The sequence below is a fragment of the Pygoscelis adeliae genome, unplaced genomic scaffold, assembly GCF_000699105.1.
Source record: "Pygoscelis adeliae isolate BGI_AS28 unplaced genomic scaffold, ASM69910v1 Scaffold590, whole genome shotgun sequence".
Classification (NCBI taxonomy): Eukaryota; Metazoa; Chordata; class Aves; order Sphenisciformes; family Spheniscidae; genus Pygoscelis; species Pygoscelis adeliae.
In genome coordinates, this window is record NW_008823962.1 from 533,795 (window position 1) to 543,354 (window position 9,560).

The 9,560-nt window shown below is 46.1% G+C and overlaps 1 protein-coding gene across 1 annotated transcript in view; it reads left to right on the plus strand.

The window, feature by feature from the left end:
- The first annotated feature begins 1,293 nt into the window (after nucleotides 1-1,293).
- Nucleotides 1,294-9,560, plus strand: part of FBN3 (fibrillin 3) — a 111,845-nt gene continuing 103,578 nt past the window's right edge. The window contains exon 1 of the mRNA XM_009323516.1: nucleotides 1,294-1,391. The gene's annotated coding sequence lies outside the window, so the exon portion shown is untranslated. The remainder of the gene's footprint in view (nucleotides 1,392-9,560) is intronic.

The following is a 9,560-nucleotide window of genomic DNA, read 5'->3' on the forward strand; positions in this document are numbered from 1 at the left end:
GGGCTTGCTCAGGGCAGAAGGTCTCTGGGGGCTGAGGACCTGCCCTGGTGTGATTCGGGGCCAAACCCTGGATCTGGCCCCTGCCCGGCTGCAGCCCTCTCACAGGCTCAGTTGCTGGCCCCAGCCCCGGAGAGCTGGCCGTGCTGTGCTTGCCCCGAGGTGCGTCCACAACCAGAGGTGTGAGGGGTCTCCTTGCTGCCTCCATTGGCCCATTCTGCCCCCCTCCACAGAGGCTTTGGACCCCGTATCATCCCCCTCCCCATGGCCCCTCGTGCTTGGCTGCCTGTCCCAGCTCGGGGGCTCTCCTTCTACATCCCTCCAGCATGCCCAGCCCTCCACTTTCTCCTCTGTCCCTTCACCCTCCATGGAAACCAGGCTTAGCTTAATGCGCCATGTTTTCACGCTCTTAGCCCCAGCTCACGGTCTTCCATCTCACTCCAGCCCACAATGACCCTTTTGCCTACCTCGGCACTGGGGGACATGTCCCTCTGATGGGTTTGCCAGCAGATCGCTCCCCTCAGCCAGCTAGAATTACCAGGTATCTGGGAGGTTGTTTTCCAGCAACTGATCTCTATGCCATGGCCTGTCTGGAGTACGATGCAGTAAACCAGAGCTGTGGGACCTGGCAAGATGGTCCATAAATAGGATCTGCTCTTTCTTGAAGTTCTGGTCTCTTCTTGCTTCATAGCCCTGCATCTCCTGTTGCTCCTCTGAAGCAAGGCACTATGCTGAGGTCAGTATCGTAACCCACCACCATGGGCAGGCCCAGGACAGATGTGCTTTTGTCACTCTTCGTCTCTCCATCAGGAGGGCAGGAAAACAGATGCAAGGGCAGAACCATGACTTTTGGAGATGTTCTCTTGGTTTCCAGCTCTTGGGGAAGAAAGGTTTGGCAATGCTGTGGTAGGGAATGACAGCGTGAACATGTTGGCTGCATGTTCAAGGAGCCAAACTCAGTGTGACTGTATGACCCCACTGTATTAACTCCGGGGAGGGGCCGCCTGGGATGATCGATCGTTTTAAAAATGTGAAAGCCCTTAAGAACACTTGTGTCTCTCTCTTTCTCTTTCTTCTGTCTTTGCTTCTAGAAAGGGAACGGCAGGACGGCACCTTGGCACTTAGGGGCTGCTGCCAAAAAACATCCTCCACCAAGGCAGCAGGGACCCTCCAGCTGGAAGAAGCTTTCGGGGCAGCCGGGGGAATTGAGGAATCCGTGCCATCATGGGGGTATTATGGCTGGCCAGGTTCATGCTGGGATGTACAGCAGTTATGTATGTGGAACAAGCCCAGGGTCAATATGAAGGGGACTTGCAGACAGACAGATTTGCAGGCTACGAGGAAAGACAGCCAGCAAACAGAGTGAGAAGAAGAGGCCAAGACACTTTACGAGGGTACGTTTAATGTTCTTTTCTATTTTACAAAGCAGAACTTGATTTATTATCATAGCGCGTAGAGACATGCTTGCAGAATTGCCTTTTCTGTCCTTTCCTTGAGCTCAGGAAGGAGTCTGCTCTGCAGACCTATGGTGGGGGGAAAGCTCATGCCACAGGGGACAACCGAGCAGACTCCCATGCGAGCAGAGAGCTGTGCGCTGAGCTCTGCTGCTTTGTTCAGTGGATCGCAGCACCTTAGGGCTCACCTGCCAGAACTGTGAAGAGCCATCCGCACCCTGCCGGTTTGTGGGAGGGATGCTGGGCATTTACCCGGAGGGGTGGCTGTGGTTGGGCTTTCCACCATCACTAGCGGGGATGGTGTCAACTCAGGTTTTGACCCTAGAGTCGCCTTCAGCTCTCTGCTACCTGTCAATGCTCTGGGCTGTATTGAGAGGTTCTTGCCTCTGACGGCTGCTTTTACATGATGATTGGTGCTAAGGGGAAGTTGTCACACTAAGCCCCTTGTTGTGCAGCATAATTGTGGCTTGTGGTCTCATCTATAGACAAATCAGTGCGAGAGCTGGACCTGTGAGCGTTTTCCACCTGAGGAGGGAGACGGGGCTCAGCTAGAAAATCCTGAAGCTTGTGCTGAAGCTTGTGCTGGAGCTCAGCTGTATTTGCATGCTCTCAAGATGGTTCCTGGCCCCGGCATTGATTCTTGGTTATTTTAAGTCTGCCTGGCTGTAGTTCTTGGAAACTGTTCCTGTGTCAGTGGGCAGAATCAGAGCAGAACGTGATACACGCGCGAAGCCTGGGCTGTGCCAGAGTCCTCCGGCACTTGCTGGGGAATGCTTCTTGAATGGGACGGAGTGCCGTGCTTTCAGCCCAGACAGTCAAATGTGCCGTGTTTGGGCTGGAGCTGGAACACAGAGCCTGGCCGTTGAGCTGCCAGGGGCAGGGCCGTGGGGCTGGCCGCATCTGCTCTTGGAATTCAAACATGCGTGGCCACTCCCTCCCGCTCCAGCAGATTCGGAAAAGATGGACAGCAACTGTCCTGGGGGTTTGGTCTTCTCAAAACTAGCTACCAAAAGCAGCCATTAGCTCACTCACAGGGTAGGGACACCCTGTGCCTCCCCCAATATGATGCATAAGTACTTTTGCCATGCTCCTCTCTTTGAGTCCATCATCCCTCAGATAAAACACCCCAAATCTTTATGACTAACGGGGATGAAGGCCATTTCTTGAAAAGGATGGGATGACAGTCTACCAGATCCAGAGACTTTTGTTCCGCCTGGCTGCCCAGGGCTGTATGTGATTGATTACTGTGCTCATAACGGGGATAGAAAGGATTGGAAGGAGTTGACATGTGTATGGATGATCCTGTGTCACGCAGCCCTGTGAAGAGAAAGGAAGGGCAGAGCAAGGAAACGATGAGTATTTCCATCCCCCCCAGAACCTGAGAGAAAGTCACTGGTGTCCAGTGATCTTATGGCGCTCAGTGATTTAGGTGACCGGATCCTGTTTTCAAAAATGATTTACAGCTTAAATCCTTCTGACTTCTGGTGAGTCTGAAGGGTCTAAATCCCAAGTGCATTTTAAAAATGAAGCCCAGGTTCCCAAGTTAGAAACTACTTCTGAAAACCCTTCTCTAAAGCCTCAGGCATGGACCAACATTTAAGTAAAGTAATACCAAATTATTGGTTGTGTAAGTTCCTAAAGGCCACACAGAAAGGTTGAGGCAGGATCAGAATCAGGCCTGAAGCGTCTGGCTCCCAGTCCCCTGCAGGGAGCTGAGGACCACACTGCTACCTCCTTCATTTTTCTCTTCTGCTTTCCTCCTGCCCTCTGAAGCAATTGTTGCAGGAAAAGAAGAAATCCCACTGGGATAAGTGCAAGGTCTGTTTAAGGAAGTCTGTGCAACTATAATTTAAGACAACTGAAGAATCATTGTTTCTTGGCCCTTTGGAGAACAGTTTTGTTTCAAAGGAGGGACTCATGGTGGCAACACAGGGGAGGCTGGCAAAATTCAGAGTGGCTGGAGCTTCTGCCCCAGGCGCTTCCCATGCTCTGTGTCAAGTGACCCTGACAGTCTCCTAGGTTTTGTGTCCAAATCTCTCCTTCAGGATTTCTAGCCCTTCAGCAATCTCTCTCTTTTAAAAACTGTATTTGAGATGAGAAATCTGTTCAAGAGTGATGTTTTAAATAATGTTCTACTGGGCTTAGAAAGCAGCTACAGATGTCACCAGCTGCAATGTTGTAGATGGGTCTGGCAGCCAGTGAAAACCATCTCCTGCAGAGCCACAGACCCAGTAATTGTTGTTGTAGAGTCCCCAAACAGTGCTAGTCCCTCATCCTTTATGCTCTGCCTTGAAACAGTTCTGGAGAGTTGCAGTTGTGGATCAACATCTTCCCTGACCTGGGTTTTGCTGCCTTAAGGTACCAGGATTCTTTGCTGCTGTGAAATGTAACTGAGTTTGATACATTTCTTTGGGCAAATCAGATAAGTCATAATTTAAGGTTTGGTTTACTCACAGACTAGCACTGCAACAGCAAAAGAAGTGAATGAACAGTGTTTTTTCTTGGTGCAACTTTAAATGTGAAGGGAGGTAGGGCTGTCTTTTTAAATTTGGTGTTATTTTACAATGTGGGCATGCAGGTGGCTTATCTTGACTATTGTGATTTGTGGGACCATCTATAATGCCACACCTCTAAACACACATCTGAATCTCTAAACACATTTATCTGTGGTGTCTATTTTAACAGCTTATGACACCATTTCAAATATTTGCTTTGGCGTTTGCTTTCAAAGACCCACAACTTTCTTTTTCAGAGAGATACACTAATTTCAATTCAGCTTTCATCTGAAATATCTTTGGTTCTGAGACTTTCTTTGGTTCTGGGGCTTGCATGAACGGAATTTAAGTAGGACTGGAATTAAAATACAGCAAAGCTTAGCAGCATCACACGGGCCTGAAGTGGCAGCTTCCCTGGTGAGCCCTGGGCCACCACCCCCAGCCACCATCCTGAATACTCTGATTTCTGTGAGAATGTTCAAAAGTTTGTATATCGTTCCGAATGGAAGGAAGCGGACAAGCAGATTTTGCGGATTTGCTTGTTAGATCTAATGATGATGCAGTGCAGAGTCCTAACTTCTGCTGCTGCTTCTCCTTTGTGGAAACCTTCTGCTCAGGGCTTCTGGACTGTCTGTAGCCCTGCCTTATTTGTCCCTTGAAATAATTTGTTTTCCCAACACAAGTTAGTAAGTGTTCTCCTTTCATACACTATGCTTGAGACCTTCTATCCTGCCAGATCTCAAAGCCTTTTACAACATTAGCATGCCATTTGCAGATCATTTTGTCCATGGCAGAAATACTTTTGCTCCTGCAGTGGAATATGACAGACAGACATTAAAGGACTTAAAGGACAGCCACCTATCTTGACAAGCTAGATCTGGCTTTTGCTCTACCATTTATTCTTGTATATGCCTCCTTTTCTCTTGGGTGGATGGAACCACAGATTCCCTCCATCTCTAAATTGTGTTATATCACAACTCGGACAAGAAAATAGAATCGCACCAGAACTGCATAAAGAATTGTGACTCAGATGTCTTTATAGGGAAATTTTTACCAACTCTGGAAGAATCAAATACCCAAACATATTCAGTGCTCCTTCCTTCATTTTCTCTTAAATATCTTCTACTCCTGCACATAGCACACATAACTCCCTGTGGGTTTCTCAGGAAAGTCTTGAGTAAGCCCAGGTAGCACAGGACATCTGCTCTTTTGGTGGCAAGTTACTTTGTGTGAAGTCTTAGTCAATTAATACTAACAGAAATACACAGAATTATTTAATATCATAGAGCTCATAGTGAGAAACTGCTCTCTAGTAACTCCAACGCGACCAGCGCAAGCTCTCCTTGCTGACGCCTGGAGTGAGCTGGCTGTGCACGAGGACGGTTGTAGATGTCTTGTTGGTAAAAGAGGCTTCAGCAACGCAGGAGGAAAGATTGTGTATGTTTCTGCTGGAAACATATTTATTTGGAGCTCTGTTCCCATGCCAGTCTCCTTTTACGAAGGGAAAAGCATGAAATAAATGCAAAGCATGAAATAAATGCAAAATAAACAAGCCTGTTATTCACAAATGCTTTTACAAATAACAGTTAATAAAGTAATGTGGAGCAATAAATCACAGCCCAAGCCATGATTTAATCTGTCCTTAAACTCATTAAAGTAGAGACAATTTAAAATGACTGTCTCCTGAAAGGAACGGCACTGACAAATCCATTTATGAGGCAGGATTTGAATGGGATTATTAGTTTAATGAACTGTTGAACAGTTTCCAAGAGCAAGAATGTGTTTAACAAAGGGGAAAGAAAAGATGATTAGTCTGCAGCCAGCTGAGCTGTTTGCTGGCAGTATGATTTCCTGTAAGTTCATGGCTGCCTGTTTTTTCAAGCAAGAATAAAGGCTCAGCTATAGCCTGACTTTAAATACCACTAATTATGTCAAGCCCATTAATTATGAAATGGCCACTGCAATTGAGAAGATGGATGAAGAGGGGATGTTTGGGGAGGCATTTGTCCTACCTCTTCCATTGCTCTGACCTAAAAGACAGGGAGGTGTCTAAATTAATTGTGGGGAATGGGGAAGATGAGGAGTTTCTAAGCTGCTCTCCCCTAGATTTTTGACACCTTCTTAGTTTCCAGCTTGACACTGGGGAATGGAGAGGAAAGGCCCATTGCAACTGCGAAACACCAGCAGAGGAGCTGACCAGCTCCAGAGGATCATCCCAAACACCAGCGGGGATGTAGATGAACTCTCCATCCACCACCTGAAGCTTGGAAGCTCAGATGCAGTGGAGAGGGAAAGCCGTGGGCTGTGATTCTGGGCCACGTGGCACCAATTTAAACTGGAGCTGACACTGGGATGATGTTTAATGTCAAGGGGAGATTGGACACAGCAGAGATGAGCTTCACCACTTTCGTGGTTCGCTCTGAGGTGTGCGCAGAGAGCAGATGACTTCCATCAGCATTTTAATCCGATTCCGTCCCTGGCGTTGCAGTTCCACAAGCATCTTAGTACAAGAATTACAAAAGTTTTTTTTGGACCAGCAGCAATTGTAATTTTCTTCACTCTCGCTTTAGGTTTATCGGGAACACGTGCCTTTAAAAAGAGCTGGTGCCCAGAGCACAACCAGCACTGTCAGATGTTTCATGATTCAGGCCCTGGTTCTGCCTCTGCCAAGTTCAAGCGTAATGTTTTAGTTGACTTCGTTGAAAGGAGTAAGCCCTAAGTGGGAGTCAGCAAATCTTTTCTGCAGTGTGACCATCTCTGCTGCTACTGTAAAGCTAGTGAGAGGTATTGATTTCCTCAAAGTCCGAGTGGAATCCTTTAAATGCAGAAGCACAGCTTTTATTCCTTATAAAAAAATGATTTCTTGACCTCGAAGTTGTAGAAAACTCCCTTGAAAATGAAATCCTGTTTAGAGTAAGAACCAAGGTGCTACTAAGAGGCAGTGGAAGCTGAAATGTCCCATTTCTTAACTTAATCCTGTAGTTTAGGCAAGCAGACTCTGTCCTACTCATTGTGTGGGTTGTTTGTGAAAAAGACCCTGTAACTATGGTGATTTAAATACTTAAAAAAGCAAATTTGTGGGGTATGTCACTAACTACACCGACTGAAACTACACGCACGTGGTAGCCAAAGAGTAACAACAGGGCTCCAGTACTTATTAAAAATTGCTCTCTGAAATGGACTGTGCTGCTTGTGGTTGCCTACATGTCATTGCAGTTGGACTAGGTGATCGTCGTAGGTCCCTTCCAACCGAAATATTCTATTCCATTCTGTTCTAAATACTCGTTTCCTTACAAGACGGTGAAATACATGTTCATGGAGGCATAGAGGACTCTCTGTTTTCAAGGAGGAGTGCTTTTGGGGCACTTAGAAATGATGAGGAAGAACATGGCAGGGAAGAGCATGGTCAAACTCTAGCAAAGCTTTCTTGCCTTCTCCCACCACATTCCTGCCCTGGGCAGGATGTGGGTCTCCGTGCTCCCAGGCTTGCTAAAGCCGAGTTTAGAGTGAGTGTACACCACTTCTGTAAAGGTGCAGCTGGAGCTTCTGTCACTGTGATCCAGGCACCTCTTGAGCACATCTCGGCTGCTTCCAGGTCCACATACTCCACACATGTAAACCTTGATATTTATTCATAAAGCCAGAGTTGAAATACTACAAACAACAGAAGGAAAAAAATTAAGGCAGTAGCTGGAAACTTCTGACTTAAGACTCTTGTTCCTAAGTTTTCCTTGTGTCTTGATTTATATTGTGCAATGGTTGATCTTGGACTTCTGGCCTAGGCTGGTTTCTCTTGTTATTGGCAGGAAACATGAAGGCAAGTATTGGCATGGCAAGAGATTATCTGGCATAGAAGTTAATAGGTTATATGGGTTTTGTTTGGAAGTTTTAAGAACTGGATTTGAAGTTTTGATTTATTTCAGAATTTAAGGGGAAAAAAAGATGGAAGAGTTGGTAATGCTGCTTTCCAACTGAAAGTGTTAAGCAGTTCCTGGAAATCAGTTGCATTTTTAGTCTTTTTCAAAGGAAAATCTTCTCTATGGTTCCTTGCTGATATATAGGATTTAAACTTAAACGTGCACGAATAAGGGAAGATTTTCCCTACCATCACTCATACAAAATGTGTGAAGATCTGAATAAAGGGGGAAAATAGTATTATTGACAAAGAAAAGGTGTATAACAAAAGATTTTATAGACCCCCTTTGCTAAAACAAAATATATATATTGTAAACATTATTGGGCTTGAACTTGGCATTAACTTAAGTAGATGGAATCCAAAACCTCTACAGTCTTTGTAAGACTTTCCTTGCATTTTGCTTCATTCCTTTTATGAAACTGAATAATGATCATGCATCTTTTAAAAATTATTTCCATCTCTTCTTCCCCCCCCCCCTAATTTTCAGCTGAAATTCAGGTGTCTGCCCTGGGGTCAGCTTTGCATGGCTCGGGTCACTTTCTAAACTTGGGCGGTGCTTTGTTGTAAGCTAGTCACCTTGGTGGCAGCCAGGCGACCTTCTCAGCTTGGCTTTCTCTCTATGTGCGTGTGTCTGGAGTCCAGGTGTGCAAGGGGTCCTGGGAGACCTCTGCCTGAGTGCAGGGAGCATTTCTGAGCCGGGGCTGCAGTTTTGTACTGGGGATCCAGAGGTCCCTGATGGGACTTCCCTTCATTGTAGTCTTCTCTTGCTCCGTCACCTTACTGATGACCTGCTGCATCTCAGCAGGAGAAGGAAAGGGGGCTGAGATAGAGATCTGTAATCTTTCAAGACCGCATCTCTGTATTTGAGATGGCCTGTCCCCAAGGCACCCAAAGCTGCTGTCTGCTCTGAATTATGGTAGGAAATTCAGCCCTGGGCACAGAGACAGGAGAAGTACCGTCAGACATTAAAAAGGCCCATTTAATGCTGTTTCAATTTCAATCCAAAGACAATTTAATATGTATTAGAAGTAGAAATGTAATAACCATCTGGAAAAAATAAGTTAATTTCTCCCCATTTCCTAATAATATAAAAAAGAAAACAGCAAACACCTGAGTAACTTTGTTTGAAACTACGTAATTGCTCAGTTAAAAGGCACATATTTTGATATCGTACATTTTGCTGGTTAATTAAAGAAAGTGCTAAATTAGGTGCCAAGGCTATCTTTAGTTTCAGATCATCCATTCACTAAGAAAAAATAACTGAAACATAAAAACAGAAATTAAAATAACTACTTAAATTAAGGCTTCCTTTCTGTTCACTAAAATAACCGGGAAAAAGTAGTCTCTGTTCACTTCAATCAATCTTTCTTGTCTCGAGTCCCTCCTTGGTTCTGGGAGGAGGAGCGGTCAGCGATGCACTCTTCCACCTCTCCCCAGACCTCCCCGTTTCCTTAAGGAGAGCCGCGGTGCAGGATCAACACCTGAATTCAGGTGCTTGAAAGGTCCAGCTTGCTTTGAGCATCTTATCTCAGGATCTTCTGAGTCCCAGCTACTCAGTCTGGGCTCAAGCGGAGGCCAGGCCAGCACAGATGAGAGAGATGCTCAGTGATGCTACGGGGGTTTGCTCGGGAGGGAGCTGTGCACCGGTTCATACCACCTTTATCGCTGGGGATGGAGGTGGGGGTGTTCCAGGGGCCA